The sequence below is a fragment of the Nomascus leucogenys genome, chromosome 22a, assembly GCF_006542625.1.
Source record: "Nomascus leucogenys isolate Asia chromosome 22a, Asia_NLE_v1, whole genome shotgun sequence".
Classification (NCBI taxonomy): Eukaryota; Metazoa; Chordata; class Mammalia; order Primates; family Hylobatidae; genus Nomascus; species Nomascus leucogenys.
In genome coordinates this window covers 89,677,326-89,704,543 of record NC_044402.1, presented here as the reverse complement: position 1 = coordinate 89,704,543, position 27,218 = coordinate 89,677,326, and the positions used below count along the sequence as shown (strand labels likewise).

The following is a 27,218-nucleotide window of genomic DNA, read 5'->3' as shown; positions in this document are numbered from 1 at the left end:
TCAAATGAGAAAGTTGCTACCTTTGTAATATATATTATGTAACATAGTAATTTTTCTTAGGCTGTACTTTTAGTCAACGTTGAATTAAGAGTTAAACAAATTTAAAATCTGCAATTTTGTTTAAAAAAGTTAAAACAACCAAACATATCATCTTTCCAACAAATGTTTTTTAAACAGATCTTTCAGCCAAGTTGCCTAAGAACAACAGTTGACTAGAACTGCACGTCTTCCTTCAAACACTGTCTACTGCAGAATGGAAACAGGAACCTCTGGGAATATCTATGAGTCATAAAATGTTGCAGGGAACTTTCCAAAACCATTTTTTTTTTTTTTTTTGCTAGGATGGAGAGTTCTAATCTCATATTGGCAGGATCTGTTGGCTGCAAGGTACACTGTTTACTTTGATTTCTTCTCAGCTGTTCTGCATGATCTTGGATCATCAAGTTTTTGATATATTAGAGCAGAAGAGTTGTATAATATTACAAGATTGTAACCCCTTCTGTTCTTCTATTCTCTTAAATAGATAGAAATCATGATTCTAATCTATGCTTCCTCCATGAGTATGTTTAATTCACTTGTCTTTGAAGGAAGTGGTTTGGATTAATCCCACAATTCTAAAAGTTTATAGTACTGGTAATTGAAAACTTTTTTAAATTTAATTAAAAAATGATGTCAAAAAAGAACACTTCATAATGCTGCCAGAAAGGAGTATTTCTGAATGTGTATGCATGTGTGCACTGTGGTCATTTAATCTAGTTTAAATATTAGTGCTTGTATTGAGCAAAATATGTACACAAAGGCATATCTTACAAATATGGTATTAATGTAAAGAATGAATAAAAAAGTAGGCCAGAAAAAAATAGTTCCTAAGCCTTTGGCCATAAACTCAACCTGAATCTAAACTCTTTGATATTTAATGGAGTCTGGATAACTTCTGAATTGATTTATTTTTAGGTTTTTACGTTTTTTCTATGTTTATTTAATGTTTAAAAGAGTAGTGTACTTAGAATGTGAAAGGTCTTAAGTTTACAATTCCAAAGATTTTGACTATTGTACAAATCTGTACAGTCACCACTCAAACCAATATATAACAGTTCCATCACCCAAGATGCTCCCTGTGTTCCTTCCTAGTCACTTTACCATTACCCTCCTCCAAACACCAGAGACAACATGGACTAGTTTTGCATGTCTTGGACTTCATATACATTGATTCATATAGTATCTATTCTTTTGGGTTTGGCTTCTTGAGTCAAAATATATGTAAGATTCATCCATATTTTTGCATGGATCAGTTTTTCATTTTTTTAAATTGTAATTGAGCAATATCCTGTTATATGAATGTATCACCATTTTTCTTTCTCTTGATGATGAACATTTGTGTTATTTCCAGTTTGGGCTATTGTAAATAAGAGCACTAAGATAGCACTAAGATACTCTTGTAAAAGTCATTTTATGGACGTAATGTTTTTATATTCCTTGGGTAAATTCCTGGCAGTGGGATTGCTGCATCACAGAACCTTATGTTAAATTGCCAGTATTTCACAGTGGTTGTACCATTTGACAATCTCAACAGGAATGTATGAAAGTTCCATTTGTTCCACATCCTTGCCATTATTTGGTATTATTTATCTTTTTGATTTCAACTACTCTAGTGAGATTAAAATTTTATCACATTGTGGCTTTATTTGCATTTCTCTGCCTAAGAATGATGTTGAGGAACTTTTTATGTGTTTATTGGCCTTTCCATGTCTTCCTTTATGAGGTATCTCTTCAATTCTTCTCCCCATTTTTAATTTTTTTGTCTTTGTATTGTTTGTTTTTAGGAATTCTTTCTATATTGTAAAAGATCTTTGTCAGATAAATGTTCTTAACATATTCTCCCAGTCTGTGTCTTGTCTATTCATTTTCTTAATGATTTCTTTTTTAGAAAAATTGAAATGTAATTCACATCCCATAAAATTCACTCTTTAAAGTGAACAATTCAGTGTTTTTTAGTATATTCACAAAGTTGTGCAACCATCACCACTATGTAATTCTAAACATTTTCATCACATCTCAGATATACCCCATATCTATTAACACTCTCTCCTGATTTTCCTTTTCCCCCAGACCCTGGCAGCTGGTAATTTACTTAAAAAAGTCATGCATAATTGCCTGTTCTGGACAGCTCATATAAATGGAATAATACAATCTGTGGCCTTTTGTAGGTGGCTTATTTCATTTAGCATGGTTTATGGCTGCATAATATTTCACTGTATGAATATACTACATTTAAAATTCATTCAACAATTGATAGGCATTTGGGTTGTTTCCATTTTTGTCTACTACAACCAATACTGTTATAAATATCAATGTTCAGGTTTGGGGTAAACTTAAGTTTTCCATTCTCTTAAGTATATTTCTAAGAATGGAATTGCTGGGCTATATGACAGCTCTGTTTTTCACTTTTTTGAGGAACTGTGTAACTGTTTTCCAACTGCACCATTTTACATTCCCACCAGCAATTGTGTGATGTTTCCAATTTCTCAATATCTTTGCCAATATTTGTTGTTGTCTGCTTTAAAAAATCTGTTGATTGTGGTTTGTGATTTGCATTTCCCTGATGACAAATGATTTTTTGATTATTATGATGATAGTGTTAACTTTTTTCTTTAATGGCTTCTGTTTTATGTTTTGTTCAACAACTGTTTGACTACCCTCAAGGTCATGAAGATGTTCTCTTACTTTTTTCTTCTAGAAGCTTTATGATTCTAGCTTTTACAATTAGATCAATGATCAGTAATTAGTTAATTTTTTTACATATAGTGTGAAGTAACTGCCAAGGATTTTTTTAAATATGGATAGACAGTTCTCATATGATTTTTAGAGTAGGTTATAATTTCCCCTATTAAATTATCTTGACACCTTTTCAAAAAACCAGTTGACCATCTGTACGTTGTCTATTTCTGAAATCTCTATTCTGCTCTATTGGTAGGTATATGTATTTTTATGTCAACATCACATGATAGTTGTAGCTTTATAGTAAGCCTTGAAATCAGGTAATGCAAGCCCTTAAACATTTTTTTTGTTCTCTTTTAACATTGCTTTGGCTTTTCTAATACTTTGTCGTTCAATACAAATTTTAGAAACTGCTTGTATTTTGTCCAAAACACCTGCTTACATTTAACTGAGACTGCATTAAACCTATCTATCAATTTGGGGAGAAAGGAGATCTTACAAATTTTAGTCTTCCAATTTTATGAAATAGTGTATCTTCACATTTACTTAGATCTTTAATTACTATGAGCAATGATTTTTATTTTTTTAATAAAGATCTTGAAATTTGGTTAGATTTAGTCTTTAGCATGTAATTTTTAAAATGCCATTGTAAATGGTAGTATATTTAAACCACAGTTTCTAATTGTTGGTAATATTTTAAAAGAGTTAATTTTTGGATACTGATTGTGTACTCTGAAACCTTGCTAATTCACCTTTTATTTTTGGCTGATTTCTGGAAACTCCCTAGATTTTTATTCATATACCATAATGTTATCAGCAGATAATGATGGTTTCAGTTTCTTTCCAATATTTTGGCTATTTTTCTTTTTCTTGATTTTTTGTACTGGCTAGGACATAGTATCATGAAGTAAAGAGGGAAGACACCCTACCTTGTTCCCAGTTTAAGGTGACAGCCTTCAATGTTTTACTATTATGTAGGATGTGAGTTTTTAAAAATAAATGCCTTTTATTATATTTAAACAATTCCTATCCCAAATTTGCTAAGAATTTTGATTATGACTGGGTGTTTAATATTGTTAAATATAGTTTAAAAAATCTATTGAGATTACTGTATTATATCTTAATTTTTATGCTGAGATGCATTGTATCATTATATCAATTAAATATATTGAGATGACTACATTATATCTTTTTTTTTTATAGTCTTCCTTTCATTATCAGTAGTATGCTGTATCAGTTTCTAGGAAAGCCATAACAAAGTCCTACAGACTGGATGGCTTAAACAATGGAAATTTATATTCTTATAATTCTGGAGTCTAGAAGTCTGACATCAGTGTGTCAGCAGGATTAGTTTCTTTTGAGGCTTCTCTTCTTGACTGATAGATTGGTGTCTTCTCTGTCTTTTTACATGTATTCCCTCTGTGTATATCTGTGATTTTATCTTCTTATAAGAACATCAGTCATATTAGGTTAGGGCCCAACTTAATGACATCATACTAACTAAATTACCTCTTTAAAGACCCTAAGTCCAAATAAAGTTACATTTTGAGGTACTGGGGGTTAGGACTTCAATATAGAATTTTGGGGGTAGACAATTCAACTCATAACATACAGCTACTCAGACTTTGTTTCTTTCTTGTGTGAGTTTTAAATTGTATTTTTCAAGGAATTTGCTCATACTATTTCAGATGTCAAATTCATTGGAATAAAATTGTTTATAATATTTTTAATATCTACAAGCTTTGAGGTGATGTCCCTCTTTCATCTGTTATATTAGTAATTTGTACTTACTCTATTTCTCCTCTTGATCAGTCCTGCTAGAAGTTTAGCAATTTCATTAATCTTTTAAAAAGGATGGTCTTTTGACTTTGTTGATTTCTCTATTGTTAGTGCGTTTTCTGTTTCATTGATTTCTATTTCTATCTTTAAACTTTCACCTTTCCTACTTTCTTTGGCTCTAATTTATTCTTCCTTTTTCAAATTCCAAAAGAGTAAGATTAGATAATTCAGTTTAAACTCTTCTTTTTTCCCCTAATATTCTCATTTAATTACTATAAATTTTCCTGTGAGATGTGCTTTATGTAAAACACTGATGTGTTGTATTTTCATTATTATTCCACTTAAAATAATTCCAGTTTTCTCCATGATTTCTCTTTTGATCCATGAGTTTTTGAGAAGTGTTGCTTAATTTCCAAATATTTGAGGATTTTTACATTAATTGTAGATTTAATAATGTTGTCTCTAAAACACAACTGTTCCAATCTCTGCCTGTTACCCAGTCCCAAAGTCACTTCCACATTTTTGGGTATCTTTTCAGCAGTGCCCCACTCTACTGGTACCAATTTACTGTATTAGTCTGTTTTCACATTTCTTATAAAGACATACCGAGAGTGGGTAATTTATACAGGAAAAAGGGTTTAATGGACTTACAGTTTCATGTGGCTGGGGAGGCCTCATCATCATGGCAGTAGGCAAGGAGGAGCAAGTCACGTCTTACATGGATGGCAGCAGGCAAAGAGAGAGCTTGTGTAGAGAAACTCCTCTTTATAAAAACCATCAGATCTCATGAGACTTATTCACTATTATGAGAACAGCATGAGAAAGACCTGCTCCCATAATTCAGTTACCTCCCACCAGGTCCCTCCCACAACACATGGGAATTCAGGATGGGATTTGGTTGGAGACACAGCCAAACTGTATGGTTTCAATTCTTTGAAATATACGGGGACTTGATTTATGGCCCAGTATATGTTCTATCATGGTGAATGTTCCATATATTCCTGAAAATAATGTGTATTCTGGAGAGGTTGGTTATAGTGCTCTATTAATGCCAAGTGGGTCAAGTTGGTTGATAACACTCACATTATCTCTACCCTTAATAATCTGTTTTTAACTGCTTCTGTTATGAATCAATGTCAAGAGAATGTTATAATCCTCAACTAATTTGTGATTTTATCTATTTCTTCTGTTAGGTCTCAGTCTTTGAATCATGTACTTTGGTGGCTTTATTATTGTAACATACACTATTATATTGCTGCATCTTCTTGATAAATCTACATTTTGTCATTGTTTTCTGTTTATCTCTAGTCACATAGTCTACCTTGTCTCAGTATATATTTATATAATCTCACCAACTTCCTTATTTTCACCATTTTTTTTTTTTTTTTTGAGACGGAGTCTTGCTCTGTCGCCCAGGCTGGAGTGCAGTGGCGCGATCTCCGCTCACTGCATCCTCTGCCTCCCAGGTTCATGCCATTCTCCTTCCTCAGCCTCCCACGTAGCTGGGACTACAGGTGCCCATCACCACACCTGGCTAATTTTTTGTATTTTTGGTAGAGACGGGGTTTCACCATGTTAGCCAGGATTTTTCACCATTTTTAAAATTAGTATATGTATGTATTAGTTTGTTTTTATGCTGCTGATAAAGACATATACAGGAAAAAGAGCTTAATGGACTTATAGTTCCACATGGCTGGGGAGGCCTCACAATCATGGCAGAAGGCAAGGAGGAACAAGTCATGTATTGCATGGATGGCAGTAGGCAAAGAGAGAGCTTGTGCAGGGAAACTCCCATTTTTAAAACCATCAGATCTCATGAGACTTATTCACTATCATGAGAACAGCAAGGGAAATATCTGCCCCCATTATTCAATTATCTCCCTCCAGGTCCCTCCCACAACACATGTGAATGCAAGATGAGATTTGGGATTACAGGCACACACCACCACGCCTGGCTAATTTTTTATATTTTATTAGAGATGGGATTTCACCATGTTGGCCAGGATGGTCTCGATCTTCTGACCTTGTGATCCATCTGCCTCTGCCTCTGCCTCCCAAAGTGCTAGGATTACAGGTGTGAGCCACTGTACCTGGCCTGGTTAATTTTTTTATTTCAACTTCACTGATTCTTTTCCTTCTCACATTCAATCTGCTGTTAGGTCATCAAATGACTTCTTGATATCTAATTTTGTACATGTTGTATTTTTTAGTTCTATAATTTCCATTTGACTCTTTTTCTATTTTTAACATTTTTGCTCAAATTTTCTATATTGTCATGTAAATTAACTACATATTTTTCTCAATCTCATAAAATATTTATTATGTTATTTTAAAACTCTTGTCTGCTAATTCTGACATCTGTCTCCTCTGAGGGTTGGCTTGTATTGACTACTTTTGATTCTGGATCACATATATACTCCTGGTTTTATGCATGCCTCATAATTTTTGATTGTATAACAGAAATTGTGTCAAAGAAGAGTTTAAATTGAAGATAATATTTTCTTCAAGAAAATGGCACACTACTTCTAACAAGTTGTAAGGATGAGGGGCTATGTCAATGTAGTCTGTAATTGCAATGAGCCTGCGCTCTGTTGCAGCTTTTGTACTTAATCACTAGCTTCACATGTTTTTGAGGGCAAGATCAGGAATTTTCCTAAATTATGTCTTGGGACTTGAGCATTGGCAAGACTCTGTACATCACTGTTTTTCACTCCTGTTGTCAGATTTCTCAACGGACAGAGATTTCTGTCTACTTCACAGGCCTGCTGCCTATATTTTGAGATACTGAAGAATTTTCTTTGCTGTCCACTCTGCCCCTAACTTTCCACATCTCAGAAGATAGATATATATTATTTCAGCTTTCTGGGTTTTGCAGCTTTGCTGTTGGTAAAAGCCCTGTGAACCTCAGGGCTTTCAGTTATCCTGCCCTGTCTCCATCCTTTGGTAGGCTGCTGCCATTGCTCTACCTACCCTATGTGAGTTGGGGCGACCTCTATCTATTTTCATTCCCTGTGTTTAGCCTTTGGTGTTCTTCTGCCTTGCAGTCAGTGATGGCCCAGCATAGCTCAGAAGATTTTTTACTCTGCTCTCTTCCTACATTTTGAAGTGTACTTGGTGAAAGCCCAGTGCATTTCAGGAGGATTTCTTTCAGACCTCCTGTCCTGCCCCTGCCGTTTGCTACACTATTGACATGATTTAGCGAAGGTCAAATGGGGAATTGGTGTGTGGCTGACTTGTTCTTTTATAAAGCACACCAGAATTCTAGACTGTTAGACCAGCCCACACAGTGCTGTTAAAAGTTTATTAACACTTCAGCAGTTTTTCTTTATTCCTATTAATTATGAGTTCTTCCTGCTATATTTCCAGGGATCATTTAGATTTTTTTCCTCTCTCTTACCGCTCATAAATTAAAAAAAAAAAAAAAAAAACCATTATTTGGTAGCTTTTTTGTTTTTGTGTTGGTTAGAGTGAGAGTGACAATCTTTTCTGACTACACCCTAACTGTAAGTGGACATCACATTATTTTTAGACTTTTGAAGTTTTTTGTTTGAAAGAATATTTTATTTCTTTCTCTACCATATTTAAAGGCTGAAGCAAATAAATACAGCAATGATAAACACACTTTAAACTTAATTGAGGTTTTGAGAGCTTAAGAGGCTTTATTCTATTTTATCTTATTTTTTAATGTTTGAGATTCGCTTTATTTTTTTTCCTAGGTTTATTGAGATAAAATTGAGAAATAAAAATTATATATGTTTATGCTATACAAAATGTTTTGATATATGTATGCATTATAAAATGATTACCAAAATCAAGCCAATTAGCAAATTCATTACTTGACATAGTTATCTTTTTTTGGTGAGGAAATTTAAGATCTACTTTCTTATTAAATTTCAATTATACAATACATTATTATTAACTATAGTCACCATGTTGTACAATAGATGTATAAAACGTGTTCATCCTATCTAACTGAAACTTTGTACCCTTTGTCCATATCTCTCTATCTCTCCCACCTCTTGGCAACTACTATTTTACTCTCAGCTTCTATGAGTTCTATGAGTTAGACATTCTTAGATTCCATACTTAAGTGAGATCGTGTGGTGTTTTGTCTTTCTCTGCCTGGCTTATTTCACTTACCATAAGGTTTTCCAGGTTCATACATGTTGTAAATGACAGGGTTTCCTTCTTTTTTAAGGCTGAATCATTTTTTATCATGTATATATCCCACATTTTCTTTACTCACTTCCCCATCAAGGGACACTTGGTTGATTCCATATCCTGGCTGTTGTGAGTAATGCTGCAGTGAACATGAGAGTGCATACTGATTTCATTTCCTTTAGATACATACCCAGAAGTGGGATTGCCGAATCATATAGTAGTTCTATTTGTAATTTTTTTGACTTCCCAACATTAATTAATGAGGTTCAACCATCACATTTCTGTAAGGCAAAAGTTTTATGAAGTTGTCAATCACTTCCAAAACTTAAGTACTTTATCACACACTATGTGACAGTCACCACTTACAGGCATAGCCTTTCAGTGCTGGCTGATAGTTCACCAGGCTTTTGTATTTCTGTCTTCCATGATGACCAACAGTTTGGCATTGGGATGACTGGGTGAGATCAAGATGACTTTATTATAGCCGTGGGGCAAACAAAATCCTGTTCTTATGCATGTATACCACATGTCTAAGATGTTTTGGCAGCTGCTACCTTTTGTGCTGGCCTCTATTAAAGGCTTGACACACTGGTAACAAGTTTGTGGGACTGGGAGGAACCTGGATCTATTTCCACATGGAAGGGGAGAATTAACTGGTATGTCCAAAAAGTCAGACTATCTCCTGACCCTTGTTTTCTGGATGCTCATCAGGGCCTCTCTTGCATGCTGGATTGCTGGGCTTGAGGGAGGTGCTGCCTGCTGGGACTTCAATAAGAATTTTGTACAATGATTTAGCTCTCTGGGAATCAAAGCTGTATCTACTTGCTGCCAACAAACATGTGTTTTTAACTTTGGACTTGTAACTTTTGAATACAGTTTTAAAGATACATTGTGTAGAAAAGCAGAAGGTTTGGTTAAGTGGTTTGCTCATGGAAGTATTATTAGTTACATATCAGTTAGTGAATGTGAATTTCTTGGCATGGGAAATGAAACATGATAAGCACTCAAAATGGGTTCATTGTTATTTTTTGTTGGAATCGCATAACTACAGGATGCCAGCTTTGTTGGATAAGGCACAGGGGAACTTAGTTGAGAGCATTGCTGTGAAATAGAGAAAGAATGAAGCTGGCTCTTCATATGGACTCTGTAGGAATTTCTGTGTTGCATATGCAAGCTGAATATCTCAGAAGATAAACATGCCATTAAATTCCAAAATTTTAAATCACATTAGAAGTATTTAAGTGGCTTGAAAAGAGTATAATAGTTTGGAAAATTACAACATATTTCATGCTGTGATAATTCCGAGCCCTAAATTGATTCAACATGAACTCCATCTTGAAAATAAGCACATGAACATTCCAATTATGTAGGATCAAGATTAACTATAAATTTCCAAGTCTATAACTCAGTATTGTTTTAAACTTCTGCTTGAAAATAACTGATCATGTTTAGTTATATGGTTATTTCTATTTGAGTAATTTGTTATGTATGGGTGGCCATCAGTAGATTTTCATCAAGTTATATGACAATCTAGTTCAAGTTATCTTTCAACTCTTTATTTGATTCTTCATCAAATTTGATTATTTCATTTAATGCACCAAAAGGAAGCACCATAGACCACTGATTTCGCACATATCTCTTTAGTTGCACATCTCCCCCTCTTCTAATTCTTCTTCAATTACCTAAGAGTTTTCCTCCTTTCTTCAATCTGTACTTTTTCTGTTCATTGTTCCCTTTCTCTCTAATTCTGTCTTCTTCTTTCTCCCCCTTTTCCTCTTCCTCCTGTTTTCTTTCTTTCCTATTCCCATGCCTAACCCTCAACAATTTTTCTCCTTCTTGCTATTTGTGAACTAAAAACATTCATATAGACATTACAAAACATTTAAAAAGTAATGTTAGTGATTCCTAAGTATGGAGGAAGGAGAAAGCATATGTTTTAAGTGAAAATCAGCATCATTTAAACCTCCTGTGGTCAGATATATAAGGACTAGAAGAAAATCTGAAAAAAGTGAATATAATTCAAATTGTATTACTTACGCTTTTGTTTTCACTTTTTATGTTTTTCATTATTTATTTATTATTATTATTATTATTATTATTTTTTTTTTTTTTTCGAGACAGAATCTTGCTCTGCCATCCAGGCTGGAGTGCAGTGGCGTGATCTCTGCTCACTGCAACCTTTGCCTCTTGAGTTCAAGCCATTCTGCTGCCTCAGCCTGCCGAGTAGCTGGGATTATAGGCGTGCGCCATCACATCCAGCTAATTTTTGTATTTTTAGTAGAGACGTGGTTTCACCATGCTGGACAGGCTGGTCTTGAACTCCTGACCTCAAGTGATCCACCCACCTCGGCCTTCCAAAGTGCTTGGATTACAGGTGTGAGCCACCGCGCCTGGCCTCATTTTGATTTTTATAGATGTTATTATTATACTTTTTCTAGTGGGGAGTGAGTGAACTCCCCCCACTCCCCACCAGAAAAGGTATAATAATTTTTTTGAGACAGGATCTTCCTCTGTCACCCAGGATGGAGGGCAATGGTGTGATTGGCTTACTGTAACCTTGAATGTCTGGGCTCAAGTGATCCTTCCACCTCAGCCTTCTGGGTAGCTGGGACTACAGGCACACACCACCATGCCCAGCTAATTTTCTTATTTCTTGTAGAGACAAGGTCTCACTATGTTGCCCAGGCTGGTCTCCAGTTCCTGGCCTCGGCTTCCCAAAGTGCTGGGATTATAAGTGTGAGCCATTACACCCGACCTAAATAACCTTCTTGTCTAAATATCTTAGAAGTCTGTTTTACAATCTCTTTAAAATTTTCTTTCTAAATCTTTGCCTCTGAAGCTGCTTCCCTCCCCATTGTCATCCTACAAATTAAACTTTTAAAATAAATTATTAATTGAATTGCTTGTTTTTGTCTTCTTCTTCATCATCATTATAATAAACTGGATTTATTCAACATTGCTTTGAAAATATATTTTAACTGCACAATGGATTGAATATGCTGTTGTGATCTCACATACAATTCTCATCACCATTTCTAACCTTCTTCTTCTTCTGTTTTTTTTTTTTTTTTTTTTTTTTTTGAGACAGGTTCTTCCTCTGTCGCCTAGGCTGGAGTGCAGTGGCGCCATCTCGGCTCACTGGAACCTCGGACTCCTTGATTCCAGCAATTTTCCTGCCTCAGCCTCCTGAGTAGCTGGGATTACAGGCGTGTGCCACTATCCCAGACTAATTTTTGTATTTTTAGTAGAGATGGGATTTCACCATGTTGACCAGGCTGGTGTCGAATTCCTGACCTCAAGTGATCCAACTGGCTGGGCCTCCCAAATTGCTAGGATTACAGGCGTGAGCCACTGTGCCTGGCCTTCTAACCTTATTTCTATGGTAAATGTTTTTTGACTTCAAACTTTTAGAACACTCATATATAGTTCTGGAACTTTCTGAATTGAGTTCTTTGGAAAATTTGAAGTGTTAGAGTGAAAGTGTAAGTACATTTTTCCTCCTTTGATGTTGCTATCAGTGAGGGAAACACTCTCAAATATATACAAACAAATAAGAGTAAATGACAAGAAAAATCACTGCAGATTACACACACAAACATATGAATGATTAATTGCTAAGGTAGATCACGAGAATGTCTCTCTGTCTCTCCCTGAATGTGTGTGTGTGTGTGTGTGTGTTTGGGGAGGTATAGAATAGTTTATGGCTGTGCTTTTCAAACATTTTTGTGGAAGGACCACTAGGAACAGAGGAGAAGGAATATGGAGGATGGGGAAAAAGGATGAAGTGACCCAAGCAGTCTCCTTCTTTATTTTATATATATATATATATATATATATATATATATATATATATATATTATACTTTAAGTTCTAGGGTACACGTGCACAATGTGCAGGTTTGTTACATACGTATACATGTGCCATGTTGGTGTGCTGCACCCATTAACTCGTCATTTACATTAGGTATATCTCCTAATGTTATCCCTCCCCCTTTCCCCCACCTCACAACAGGCCCTGGTGTGTGATGTTCCCCTTCCTGTGTCCAAGTGTTCTCATTGTTCAATTCCCATCTATGAGTGAGAACACGTGGTGTTTGGTTTTTCATCCTTGCGATAGTTTGCTGAGAATGATGGTTTCCAGCTTCATCCATGTCCCTACAAAGGACATGAACTCATCATTTTTTATGGCTGCGTAGTATTCCATGGTGTATATGTGCCACATTTTCTTAATCCAGTCTATCATTGTTGGACATTTGGGTTCATTCCAAGTCTTTGCTATTGTGAGTAGTGCCGCAATAGACATATGTGTGCATGTGTCTTTATAGTAGCATGATTTATATTCCTTTGGGTATATACCCAGTAATGGGATGGCTGGGTCAAATGGTATTTCTAGTTCTAGATCCCTGAGGAATCGCCACAGTGACTTCCACAATGGTTGAACTAGTTTACAGTCCCACTAACAGTGTAAAAGTGTTCCTATTTCTCCACATCCTCTCCAGCACCTGTTGTTTCCTGACTTTTTCATGATCACCATTCTAACTGGTGTGAGAGGATACCTCATTGTGGTTTTGATTTGCATTTCTCTCATGGCCAGTGATGATGAGCATTTTTTCATGTGTCTGTTGGCTGCATAAATGTCTTCTTTTGAGAAATGCCTGCTCATATCCTTTACCCACTTCTTGATGGGGTTGTTTGTTTTTTTCTCGTAAATTTGTTTGAGTTCATTGTAGATTCTGGATATTAGCCCTTTGTCAGATGAGTAGATTGCAAACATTTTCTCCCATTCTGTAGGTTGCCTGTTCACTCTGATGGTAGTTTCTTTTGCTGTGCAGAAGCTCTTTAGTTTAATTAGATCCCATTTGTCAATTTTGGTTTTGTTGCCGTTGCTTTTGATGTTTTAGACATGAAATCCTTGCCCATGCCTATGTCTTGAATGGTATTGCATAGGTTTTCTTCTAGGGTTTTTATGGTTTTAGGTCTAAGTCTTTAATCCATCTTGAATTAATTTTTGTATAAGGTGTAAGGAAGGGATACAGTTTCAGCTTTCTACATATGGCTAGCCAGTTTTCCCAGCACCATTTATTAAATAGGGAATCCTTTCCCCATTTCTTGTTTTTGTCAGGTTTGTCAAAGATCAGATAGTTGTAGATGTGTGGTATTATTTCTGAGGGCTGTGTTCTGTTCCATTGGTCTATATCTCTGTTTTGGTTCTAGTACCATGCTGTTTTAGTTACTGTAGCCTTGTAGTATAGTTTGAAGTCAGGTAACGTGATGCCTCCAGCTTTGTTCTTTTGGCTTAGGATTGACTTGGCAATGCAGGCTCTTTTTTGGTTCCATGTGAAGTTTAAAGTAGTTTTTTCCAATTCTGTGAAGAAAGTCTTTTGTAGCTTGATGGGGATGGCATTGAATCTGTAAATTACCTTGGGCAGTATGGCCATTTTCATGATATTGATTCTTCCTATCCATGAGCATGGAATATTTTTCCATTTGTTTGTGTCCTCTTTTATTTCATTGAGCAGTGGTTTGTAGTTCTCCTTGAAGAGGTCCTTCACTTCCCTTGTAAGTTGGATTCCTAGGTATTTTATTCTCTTTGAAGCAATTGTGAATGAGAGTTCACTCATGATTTGGCTTTCTGTCTGTTATTGGTGTATAAGAATGCTTGTGATTTTTGCACATTGATTTTGTATCCTGAGACTTTGCTGAAGTTGCTTATCAGCTTAAGGAGATTTTGGGCTGAGACGATGGGGTTTTCTAAATATACAATCATGTCATCTGCAAACAGGGACAATTTGACTTCCTCTTTTCCTAATCGAATGCCCTTTATTTCTTTCTCCTGCCTGATTGCCCTGGCCAGAACTTCCAGCACTATGTTGAATAGGAGTGGTGAGAGAGGGCATCCTTGTCTTGTGCCAGTTTTCAAAGGGAATGCTTCCAGTTTTTGCCCATTCAGTATGATATTGGCTGTGGGTTTGTCATAAAGAGCTCCTATTATTTTGAGATACGTCCCATCAATACCTAATTTATTGAGAATTTTTAGCATTAAGCGCTGTTGAATTTTGTCAAAGGCCTTTTCTGCATCTATTGAGATAACCATGTGGTTTTTGTCATTGGTTCTATTTATATGCTGGATTACGTTTATTGATTTGTGTATGTTGAACCAGCCTTGCATCCCAGGGATGAAGCCCACTTGATCATGGTGGATAAGCTTTTTGTGCTGCTGGATTCGGTTTGCCAGTATTTTATTGAGGATTTTTGCATCAATGTTCATCAAGGATATTGGTCTAAAATTCTCTTTTTTTGTTGTTTCTCTGCCAGGCTTTGGTATCATGATGCTGGCCTCATAAAATGAGTTAGGGAGGATTCCCTCTTTTTCTATTGATTGGAATAGTTTTGAGTGTGTTTGCTCCTGCTTCTCTAGTTCTTTTAATTGTGATGTTAGGGTGTCAATTTTGGATCTTTCCTGCTTTCTCTTGTGGGCATTTAGTGCTATAAGTTTCACTCTACACACTGCTTTGCATGTGTCCCAGAGATTCTGGTATGTTGTGTCTTTGTTCTTGTTGGTTTCAAAGAACATCTTTATTTCTGCCTTCATTTCATTATGTACGCAGTAGTCATTCAGGAGCAGGTAGTTCAGTTTCCATGTAATTGAGTGGTTTTGAGTGAGTTTCTTAATCCTGAGTTCTAGTTTGATTGCACTGTGGTCTGAGAGACAGTTTGTTATAATTTCTGTTCTTTTACATTTGCTGAGGAGTGCTTTACTTCCAACTATGTGGTTACTTTTGGAATAGGTGCGATGTGTTGCTGAAAAGAATGTATATTCTGTTGATTTGGGGTGGAGAGTTCTGTAGATGTCTTTTAGGTCTGCTTGGTGCAGAGCTGAATTCAATTCCTGGATATCCTTTTTAACTTTCTGTCTCGTTGATCTGTCTAATGTTGACAGTGGAGTGTTAAAGTCTGCCATTATTATTATGTGGGAGTCTATGTCTCTTTGTAGGTCTTTAAGGACTTGCTTTATGAATCTGGGTGCTCCTGTATTGGGTGCATATATATTTAGGATAGTTAGCTCTTCTTGTTGAATTGATCCCTTTACCTTTATGTAATGGCCTTCTTTGTCTCTTTTGGTCTTTGTTGGTTTAAAATTTGTTTTATCAGAGACTAGGATTGCCTTTTTTTGTTTTCCATTTGCTTGGTAGATCTTCCTCCATCCCTTTATTTTGAGCCTATTTGTGTCTTTGCACGTGAGATGGGTTTCCTGAATACAGCACACTGATGGGTCTTGACTGTTTATCCAATTTGCCAGTCTGTGTCTTTTAATTGGAGCATTTAGCCCATTTACATTTAAGGTTAATATTGTTATGTGTGAATTTGATCCTGTCATCATGATGTTATGTGGTTATTTTACTCGTTAGTTGATACAGTTTCTTCCTAGCCTTGATGGTCTTAACAATTTGGCATGTTTTTGCAGTGGCTGTTACTGGTTGTTCCTCTCCATGTTTAGTGCTTCTTTCAGGAGCTGTTGTAGGGAAGGCCTGGTGGTGATAAAATCTCTCAGCATTTGCTTGTTTATAAAGGATTTTATTTCTCCTTCACTTATGAAGCTTAGTTTGGCTGGATATGAAATTCTGCGTTGAAAATTCCTTTCTTTAAGAATGTTGAATATTGGCCCCCACTCTCTTCTGGCTTGTAGAGTTTCTGCCGAGAGATCCACTGTTAGTCTGATAGGCTTCCCTTTGTGGGTAACATGACCTTTCTCTCTGGCTGCCCTTAACATTTTTTCCTTCATTTCAACTTTGGTGAATCTGACAATTATGTGTCTTGGAGTTGCTCTTCTCGAGGAATATTTTTGTGGCGTTCTCTGTATTTCCTGAGTTTGAATGTTGGCCTTCCTTGCTAGGTTGGGGAAGTTCTCCTGGATAATATCCTGAAGAATGTTTTCCAACTTGGTTCCATTCTCCCTGTCACTTTCAGGTACACCAATCAGACGTGGATTTGGTCTTTTCACATAGTCCCATATTTCTTGGAGGCTTTGTTCATTTCTTTTTATTCTTTTTTCTCTAAACTTCTTTTCTCACTTTACTTCATTCATTTGATCTTCAATCACTGATACTCTTTCTTCCAGTTGATCGAATCGGCTACTGAAGCTTGTGCATTCGTCACGTAGTTCTCGTGCCTTGGTTTTCAGCTCCATCAGGTCCTTTAAGGACTTCTCTGCATTGGTTATTCTAGTTAGCCATTTGTCTAATCTGTTTTCAAGGTTTTTAACTTCTTTGTGATGGGTTCGAAATTCCTCCTTTAGCTCAGAGACGTTTGATCATCTGAAGCCTTCTTCTCTCAACTTGTCAAAGTCATTCTCCATCCAGCTTTGTTCTGTTGCTGGTGAGGAGCTGCATTCCTTTGGAGGAGGAGAGGTGCTCTGATTTTTAGAATTTTCAGTTTTTCTGCTCTGTTTTCTCCCCATCTTTGTGGTGTTATCTACCTTTGGTCTTTGATGATGGTGACGTACAGATGGGGTTTTGGTGTGGATGTCCTTCCTGTTTGTTAGTTTTCCTTTTAACAGTCAGGATCCTCAGCTGCAGGTCTGCTGGAGTTTGTGGGAGTTCCACTGCAGACCCTGTTTGCCTGGATATCAGCAGTGGAGGCTGCAGAACAGCGAACATTGCTGAACAGCAAATGTTGCTGTCTGATCGTTCCTCTGGAGGTTTTGTCTCAGAGGGGTACCCAGCCATGTGAGGTGTCAGTCTGCCCCTACTCGGGGGGTGCCTCCCAGATAGGCTATTCGGGGGTCAGGGACCCACGTGAGGATGCAGTCTGTTCGTTCTCAGATCTCAAACTCCATGCTGGTAGAACTACTACTCTCTTCAAAGCTGTCAGACAGGGACATTTAAGTCTGCAGAGGTTTCTGCTGCCTTTTGTTCAGCTGTGCCCTGTCCCCAGAGGTGGAGTCTACAGAGGCAGGCCGGCCTCCTTGAGCTATGGTGGGCTCCACCCAGTTCGAGCTTCCTGTTTGCTTTATTTACCTACTCAAGCATCAGCAATGGTGGGCGCCCCTCCCCCGGCCTGGCTGCCGCCTGGCAGTTCAATCTCAGACTGCTGTGCTAGCAATGAGGGAGGCTCCATGGGCATGGGACCCTCCGAGCCAGGTGCGGGATATAATCTCCTGGTGTGCTGTTTGCTAAGACTATTGGAAAAACGCAGTATTAGGGTGGGAGTGCCCCGATTTTCCAGGTGCAGTCTGTCACAGCTTTGCTTGGCTATGAAAGGGAATTCCCTGACCCCTTGCACTTCCCAGATGAGGTGATGCCTCGCCCTGCTTCCGCTCATACTCAGTGCGCTGCACCCAGTGTCCTCCACCTACTGTCTGACATGCCCCAGTGAGATGAACCCAGTACCTCAGTTGGAAATGCAGAAATCACCCATCTTCTGCGTCACTCCCACTGGGAGCTGTAGACTGGAGCTGTTCCTATTTGGCCATCTTGCAGTCTCTTTCTTTAACATGTCATGTTTTATTTTAACAATTTGTTCAAAATTTCATTTAATTTCATGCCATATCCATGTTTGTTTTAATATAAAACAGTAACAGGCAAGGTTATTTTTTTTTCTCAAATATGTCTAAAATAGACATCCCTGGCAGCTGTTATGTTGAGCCTTGCTTCTGAGTGTCTCCTTGGCACAGTACCACATATCCTGGGGATATGAATACTTTGAGAAGTGCAGATGTATAATGATAATAAACTAAGCTTATCAGATGCAGGGTGTCCATTTGGAGGCAGCTGTTTGACTCTGGCAGAGGTTTATTTGCAGGTGACTAAAGCAGCTGTGTCAAATTTCAAAACTACTCAAAACAGGTGTGGCAACTGACACCCCCAAGCCCCACGTTATCCTTGGCTCTTCCTCTGTTTCCTCCCCCAGATCTGAGGGAGGAGTTGAAGTGATGATATTTGCTTCACAAATTAACCAAAAATAAAAGTTGTTAAGAAAAGTTTAATAATTTTATTTTTAACTGCTTCAAGGTGTTCTCATGTCAAAATGGCTTTGTCAAAATACCATTTACCTATCAGGTACTATTAATTGGAGGAGTTTGTGGAGAATGAGAAGCTTTAGAAAAAATCATGCTGTGGAGTCCAGTTGAAAGAGATTCTTGTTGAGGGGATACTATCTTATAAGCTCATGGCAATAAATTAGCCCCCTTTTAAAATAAGTTTTGAACCAAATAACTAAAAGAATAAGATGTGTAGAGGGGGTTGGCTAATTCAAGGCTGGCATAGAAATCAAAGGCTAAAGTGAGGCGAGAGAAGGAAATTTAGTAAAGTGGGTGATGGAATCCTTGAGGATAAGTCAGCATTATATAGGTTGACACTACAGGTGAGAAAACTTAATTGGTATTTTTTATCCCCTTGTCATACTTTAACTTATTTCTTAAGTCAGTGCATGCCAACTCTGTTCTCAGATATTGCAGTGAATTGAAAGATCAATGCAGTTTGAAGTCAGCCCTGAGTGGGACCACTCATATCAGTGTTTGCAGACACAGGTGTTCTACAGGGTCAGATACAGAGTTTAGAAAAACAGCACGATAATATCTCGGTTCTGTATATTGTGCACTTTTCTAGAGAATTCCAGAGCTCTGAGAGTAAAAACAAACAAACAAACAAATAAAAAACTTTCCTAAAATTAGTGCTAAAGAGGAAAATTTTGTCAGGAACAAGTGAGTGCTTACGTTTTTATTTCATTAAAATTATGATCACATTTAGTGCTCCTATATTTTGGTCAGTCAAATAATTTTGAATACCAGCTAGTCAATTTTACCTTTCAATTTGAATAGTTTTGATTGTTGGCGTAGCTGCTTTCATCACCTGCAAATAAGTTTTACCTATAATGCAATCTGATCGAATCTGTACTTCAAACATAAAAAAATTCTTAGTATATTAAAGCCACATACCTAACTTTTAGATTAACTACTCTTTGGAATTATATACATTTTTCCCTATTTCATCGATGTGGATGAAATAAATTCTTGGCTTTCTAAGTAATACAACTGTCATACTGAGTGGTTTTGTAAATTTGGTAATACGTAGAAATAAATTATTTATTGATCTCATATATTCTTTTAAATCAAGAATATTATTAAGAGTCCTTGTTAGTTATTAGAAGCATGGATTCTTAAACCAGACTGTCTCAGTTCAAACCTCAGAACCTAACAGTACATAGAAAGTATTTGGAACATTATCTGGCATATAGGAAGAATTATAGAAGTGTTAGCAACTCTTGCTTTCAGAGAAGAAAATCTATTAAAAAACTGAAAACCTGAAAATATGAAATAACATTGAAATCAAATGAGTGTTTCTTATAATTTATGTAGAGGAAATACTGCCAGGATAAGTCAAATTACTTGAAAATCTTATTTCTGACAAAATTCTAGGTAAGAAAATTGATATTTGAAGTATATAGGTATACATCTCCATAAAGTCATCTTAGGAACCTGAACTCTGTGATATTTTGATAAATAGAAAACAGCATTATCTTATGCTATAGAAATGACTTCACAAGTTTTCTTAAAAATAATATACCTTTGGCTTTATATAAAGACTAAAATGAATAAAAATATGAATGTACCCTTTTATTTTCTTTTCAATTTTTGTGGGTACATCATAGGTGTATATATTTATGAAATACTTGAGATGTTTTGATACAGGCATGCAATGTGAGATAAGCACATCATGGGGAATGGGGTCTTCATCACCTCAATAATTTATCCTTTGGGTTACAAACAATCCAACTACACTTTTAAGTTATTTTAAAATATATAATTAAGTTATTATTGACCATAATCACCCTGTTGTGCTATCAAATAGTAGGTCTTATTCATTCTATCTTTTTTTTTTTTTTTTTTGCTTTTAAGTGACTAAAAATAAATAAATAAATTTTGACTTATACTTTAAGTTTAGGGGTACAAGTGCAGGTTTGTTATACAGGTGAACTTGTGTCATGGGGGTTTGTTTTACAGATTATTTCACCACCCAGAAATTAAGCCTAGTACCATTCATTATTTTTCCTGATTCTCTCCCTCCTCCCACTCTTTACCCTCTGAAGGGCTCCAGTTTGTGTTGTTCTCTCTGTGTGTCTATGTGTTCTCATCATTTAGTTCCCACTTATTTTTTTTTAAATTTTTATTTTTTTTCCTTCAGGACATGCAGATTTGTTACACAGGTAAACATGTGCCATGGTGGTTTGCTGCACCTATATACCCATCACTTAGGTATTAAACCCTGTATGAGCTCCCATTTATAAGTGAGAACATGTGGTATTTGGTTTTCTATTCCTGTATTAGTATGCTAAGGATAATGGCCTCCAGCTCCATCCATGTCCCTGCAAAGAACTTGATCTCATTCCTTTTCATGGCTGCATAGTATTTCATGGTATATATGTACCACATTTTTTTTATCCACTCTATCATTGATGGACATTAAGGTTGACTCTATATCTTTGCTATTATGAATAGTGGTGCAAGGAACATACATGTGCATGTGTCTTTATAACACAGTGATTTATCTTCCTTAGGTATATAGCAAGTAATGGAATTGCTGAGTTGAATGGTATTTCTGTCTTTAGGTCTTTGAGGAATTGCCACAGTGTCTTCCACAATGGCTGAACTAATTTACACCCCCACCAACAGTGTATAAGCATTCCTTTTTCTCCACAACCTTGCCAGCATCTATTATTTTTGACTTTTTATTAAAAAGTCATTTATTAAATAGTCATTCTGACTGGTATAAGATAGTATCTCAGTGCATTCCTCTAGTGATCAGTGATATTGAGCTTTTTTCCAATTATTTTTTGTGGCAACTGTGAATGGGAGTTCATTCCTGATTTGGCTCTTGGCTTGACTGTTGTTGGTGTATAGAATTGCTAGTAATTTTTACACAATAATTTTGTATCCTGAGACCTTCCTGAAGTTGTTTATCAGCTTAAGAAGCTTTCGGGCCTAGACAAGGGGGTTTTCTAGATATAGGATTATGTCATCTGTGAACAAGGATAGTTTGACTTCCTCTCTTCCTATTTGAATACCCTTTGTTTCTTTCTCTTGCCCAACTGTCCTGGCCAGAACTTCCAATACTAAGTGGAATAGGAGTGGTGAGAGGGCACCTTTGTCTTGTGCTGATTTTCAAGAGGAATGCTTCTAGCTTTTGCCCATTCAGTGTGATGTTGGCTGTGGGTTTGTCACATATGGTTCTTATTATTTTGAGGTATTTTCCTTCAATACCTAGTTATAGGGAATTTTTAACATGAACGGATGTTGAATTTTACCAAAAGCCTTTCTGCATCTTTTGAGATAATCATGTGGTTTTTGTCTTCAGTTCTGTTTATGAGATGAATCACATGTATTGACTTGTGTATATTGAACCAATCTTGCATCCCAAGGATGAAGCTTACTTGATTGTGGTGGATCAGCTATTTTGATATATTTTGATATGCTGCTGGATTTGGCTTGCTAGTATTTTGTTGGGGATTTTTGCATCAGTGTTCATCAAGGATATTGGCCTGAAGTTTTCTTTTTTTGTTGTATCTCTCCCAGGTTTGGGTATCAGGATGATGCTGGCCTCACAGAATGAGTTTGGAAGGATTCCTTCCTCCTCAACATTTTGGAATAGTTGCAAAGGGAATGGTACTAGCTCTTCTTCGTACATTTGGAAGAATTCCTCTGTGAATCCATCTGGTCCTGGGCTTTTTTTGGTTGGTATGCTATTTATTACTGCCTCAATTTCAGAACTCGTTATTAGTCTGTTCAGGGATTCAGTTTCTTCCTGGTTCAGTCGTAGGAGGGTGTATGTGTCCAGAAATTTATCTATTTTTTCTAGATTTTCTAGTTTATGTGCATAGAGGTGTTCATAATATTCTCTGATGGTTGTTTGTATTTCTACGGGGTTAGTGGTAATATCCCCCTTGTCATTTATGGTTGTGTTTATTTGAAACTAGTTTTTTTCTTTATTAGTCTAGCTAGCAGTGATCTGTTTTATTAATTTTTCAAAAAACTAGCTCCTGGATTTATTGAAGCTTTGAATGGTTTCTTGAGTCTCAGTCTCCTTCAGTTCAGCTCTGATTTTGGTTGTTTCTTGTCTTCTGTTAACTTTGGGATTTGTTTACTATTTGTTCTGTGGTTCTTTTGGTTGTGATGTTAGGTTAACTTGAGGTTTTTCTAACTTTTTAATGTGGGCATTTAGTGCTGTAAATTTCCCTCTTAAAACTGCTATAACTGTGTCCCAGAGACTCTGGTGTATTGTATCTTTGTTTTCATTAGTTTCAAAGGACTTGTTGATTTCTGCCTTGATTTTATTACTTAACCAAAAATCATTTCAGATCAGGTTATTCAATTTTCGTGTAATTGTATGGTTTTGAATGAATTTCTTAGTCTTGATTTCAAATTTGTACTGTGGTTTGAGAGACTGTTTGTTATGATTTCAGGTCTTTTGAATTTGCTGAGGAGTGTTTTACTTCTGATTATGTGATTGATTTTATAGTAAGTGCCATGTAGTGATGAGAATAATGTATATTTTGTTGTTTTTGGGTGGAGAGTTCTATAGATATCTATTAGGTCCATTTGATCCACCGCTGAGTTGAGGTCCTGAATATCTTTGTTAATTTTCTGTCTCAATGATCTGTCTAATATTGTTGGTGGGATGTTAAAGTTCCCCACTGTTATTTTGTGGGAGTCTAAGTCTCTTTGAAGGTCTCTGAGAACTTGCTTTATGAATCTGGGTGTTCCTGTGTTGGGTGCATATGTATTTAGGATAGTTAATTCTTCTTGCTGAATTGAACCCTTTACCATTATGTAATCCCCTTCTTCATCTTGTTTGATCTTTGTTGGTTTAAAGTCTGTTTTGTCAGAAAGGAGAATTGCAACCCCGGATTTTTTTCTGTTTTCCATTTTCTTGGTAGGTTTTCCTCCATCTCTTTATTTTAAGCCTATGTGGGTCATTGCATGTGAGATGGATCTTTCAAAGATGGCATACTGATGGGTCTTGGTTCTTTATCCAGCTTGCCACTCTGTGTCTTTTAATTGGTGTATTTATCCTATTTACATTTAAGGTTAGTACTGATATGTGTGGATTTGATCCTGTCATCATGATGTTAGCTAGTTATCTTGCAGACTTGTTTATGTAGTTGCTTTATTGTGTCACTGGTCTGTGTACTTCAGTGTGTTTTTATAATGACTGGTAATGGTCTTTACTTTTCATATTTATTGCATCCTTCAGGATCTCTTGTAAGGCAGTTTTGGAGGTAAAAAGTCATCTCAGCATTTGCTTGTCTGAAAAGGATCTTATTTCTCCTTCATTTATGAAATTTGAATGTTGGCCTGTCTAGCCAGGTTGGGAACGTTCTCATGGATGATATCGTGAAGTATGTTTTCCAAATTGATTCCATTCTTCCCATCTCTTGTAGGTACACTTATCAGTCATAGATTCAGTCTGTTTACCTAAGCCCACATTTCTTGGAGGTTTTGTTTATTCCTTTTCCTTCTTTTTTCTCTGTTTTTGTCTGCTCCCATACTGTCAGACAGGCAGTCTTCAAGCTCTGAGATTCTTTCTTCTGCTTGATCTATTATGCTATTAATATTTGTGATTGCAATGTGATATTCTTGTAGGGTGTTTTTCAGCTCTGTCAGGTTGGCTACATTCTTCTTCATACCAGCTATTTTGTCTGTCAACTCCTGCAATGTTTTATCAGCATTCTTGTGCTGAATCTTTCTCATCTTTTTATGCTTATCTACCTTCTATCTTTGAGGTTGCTGACTTTTAGGTGATTTTTTTTTTTCCTTTAACAGTCTAGCTACTTTTCAGTAGGGCTTCTGTGGTATGCTGAGAGTCTTATCTAGTCCCTAATCAACTCAGATTTTCCAGTACCTAGACGTATCACCAGTGAAGGCTGTGAATGAGCAAAGATAGCAGCCTGCCCCTTCCTTTGGGAGGTCCATCTCAGGGAGGTACAAACTTGTTGCCAGCCTGAACACACCTGTGGGAGGTGGCTGGAGACTCCAGATCAGAGGTCTGACCCAGTCAGGAGAAATGGGATCAAAGGCCTGTTTAAAAAAGTTGTCTGGGTCGTCGGCAAAGCCTGAGTCCTGTCTTCTTGCTCTCCTCCTGGGACAGCATGAGCTTCACCACTCGCTCCACCTTCACCAACTACCGGTCCCTGGGCTCTGTCCAGGTGCCCAGCTACGGCGCCCAGCTGGTCAGCAGTGCAGCCAGTGTCTATGCAGGCACTGGGGGCTCTGGTTCCTGGATCTCCGTGTCCTGCTCCACCAGCTTCTGGGGTGGCGTGGGATCCAGGGGCCTGGCCATGGGAATGGCCGGGGGTCTGGCAGGAATGGGAGACATCCAGTACGAGAAGGATATCATGCAAAGCCTGAATGACCACCTGGCCTCCTACCTGGACAGAGTGAGGAGCCTGGAGACCGAGAACAGGAAGCTGGAGAGCAAAATCCGGGAGCATTTGGAGAAGAAGAGACCCCAGGTCAGAGACTGGAGTCATTACTTCAAGAACATCGAGGACCTGAGGGCTCAGATCTTCGCAAATGCTGTGGACAATGTCGGCATCATTCTGCAGATCGACAATGCCCATCTTGCTGCCGATGACTTTAGAGTCAAGTATGAGACAGAGCTGGCCATGTGCCAGTCTGTGGAGAGTGACATCCATGGGCTTCACAAGGTCACTGATGACCAATGTCACTCGGCTGCAGCTGGAGACAGAGATCAAGGCTCTCAAGGCAGAGCTACTCTTTATAAAGAACCACGAAGAGGAAGTAAAAGGCCTACAAGCCCAGATAGCCAGCTCTGGGTTGACCGTGGAGGTAGATGCCCCCAAATCTCAGGATCATGGCAGACATCCAGGTCCAATATGACGAGCTGGCTTGGAAGAATCGAGAGGAGCTTGACAAGTACTGGTCTCAGCAGATTGAGGAGAGACCACAGTGGTCACCATACAGACCACCGAGGTTGGAGCTGCTGAGATGATGCTCATGGAGCTGAGACATACAGTCCAGTCCTTGGAGATGGACCTGGACTCTATGAGAAATCTGAAGGCCAGCTTGGAGAACAGCCTGAGGGAGGTGGAGGCCCACTACACCCACCAGATGGAGCAGCTCAATGGGATCCTGCCGCACCTGGAGTCAGAGCTGGCACAAACTCGGGCAGAGGGACAGCACTAAGCCCAGGAGTAGGAGGACCTGCTGAACATCAAGGTCAAGCTGGAGGCTGAGATCACCACCTACCGCCGCCTGCTGGAAGATGGCGAGGACTTCAATCTTGGTGATGCCCTGGACAGCAGCAACTCCATGCAAACCATCCAAAACACCACCACCTGCCAGATAGTGGATAGTCAAGTGGTGTTTGACACCAATGACACCAAAGTTCTGAAGCATTAAGCCAGCAGAAGCAGGGTACCCTTTGGGGAGCAGGAGGCCAATGAAAAGTTCAGAGGTCAAAAAAAAAAAAAAAAAACAAAGTAGTCTGGCCACATTTTTGTAAAGCAGCTGTGCAGTGCTGGGAGTCCACTTCAGCCCCTGGTTGCCTGGGATACTTCAAAAACTGGTAAACAGTTCCCTAGGAATGAGGCTGAATCCAGGGTGCTGAGTAGTAAGAGTCACCCCACTTGCATGGTGCCTTACAGGATAAGTCCCACTGGCCTGGAACTCCAGCCAGCCACTCCTAACTAATTTTTTTTTTGTACTCATTAAACATCCCCACTTCCCCCTGCTCCCCACTACCCTTCCCAGCCCCTGGTAACCATCCTTTTACTCCCTATCTGTATGAGTTCAATCGTTTTGATTTTTAGATACCAGAAAAAAGTGAGAACATGTGATGTTTGTCTTTCTGTGCCTGGTTTATTTTGCTTAATATAATGATCTCCAGTTCCATCCGTGTTGTTGCAAGTGACTAGATCTCATTCTTTTTTTTGGCTTAATAGTTCTCCATTGTGTATGTGTACCACATTTTCTTTATCCATTCATCTGTTGATAGTCACTTAGGTTGCTTCCAAATCTTGTTATGAACAGTGCTGCCACAAACATAGGAGTGCAGTTATCTCTTCAAGGTCCTGATTTCCTTTCTTTTGGATATATATACCCAACAGTGGGATTGCTGGATCATGTGGTAGCTCAATTTTTAGTTTTTTGAGGAACTTCCAAACTGTTCCCCATAGTGGTTGTACTAATTTACATTCCCACCAATAGTGCACAAGGGTTTATTTTTCTACACATCTTCAGCATTTGTTATTTCCTGTCTTTTGAATATAACCCATTTTATATACAAATGATATAATGGTATCTCATTGTAGCCTTGATTTGCATTTCTCTGATGATCAGTGATGTTGAGCACCTTTTCGTATGCCTGTTTTCCATTTGTATGTCTTATTTTGAGAAACATCTATTCAAATCTTTGATTGGATTGTTACCTTTATATTTTCTGGAAAACCACTTTGTGGTATTATCTATTATTAATGTTCCTTGTACTAGCACTCACTTGATATGTATTTAAAAAAATCATTTATTAATAGAGAAATGTTTCTTTT

At 37.5% G+C, this 27,218-nt stretch overlaps 1 pseudogene; it reads left to right on the top strand.

Annotated features, from left to right (window-relative positions):
- Positions 1-342: 342 nt before the first annotated feature.
- LOC105738419 lies at positions 343-25,551 on the top strand (annotated as a pseudogene).
- The last annotated feature ends 1,667 nt before the right edge of the window (positions 25,552-27,218 follow it).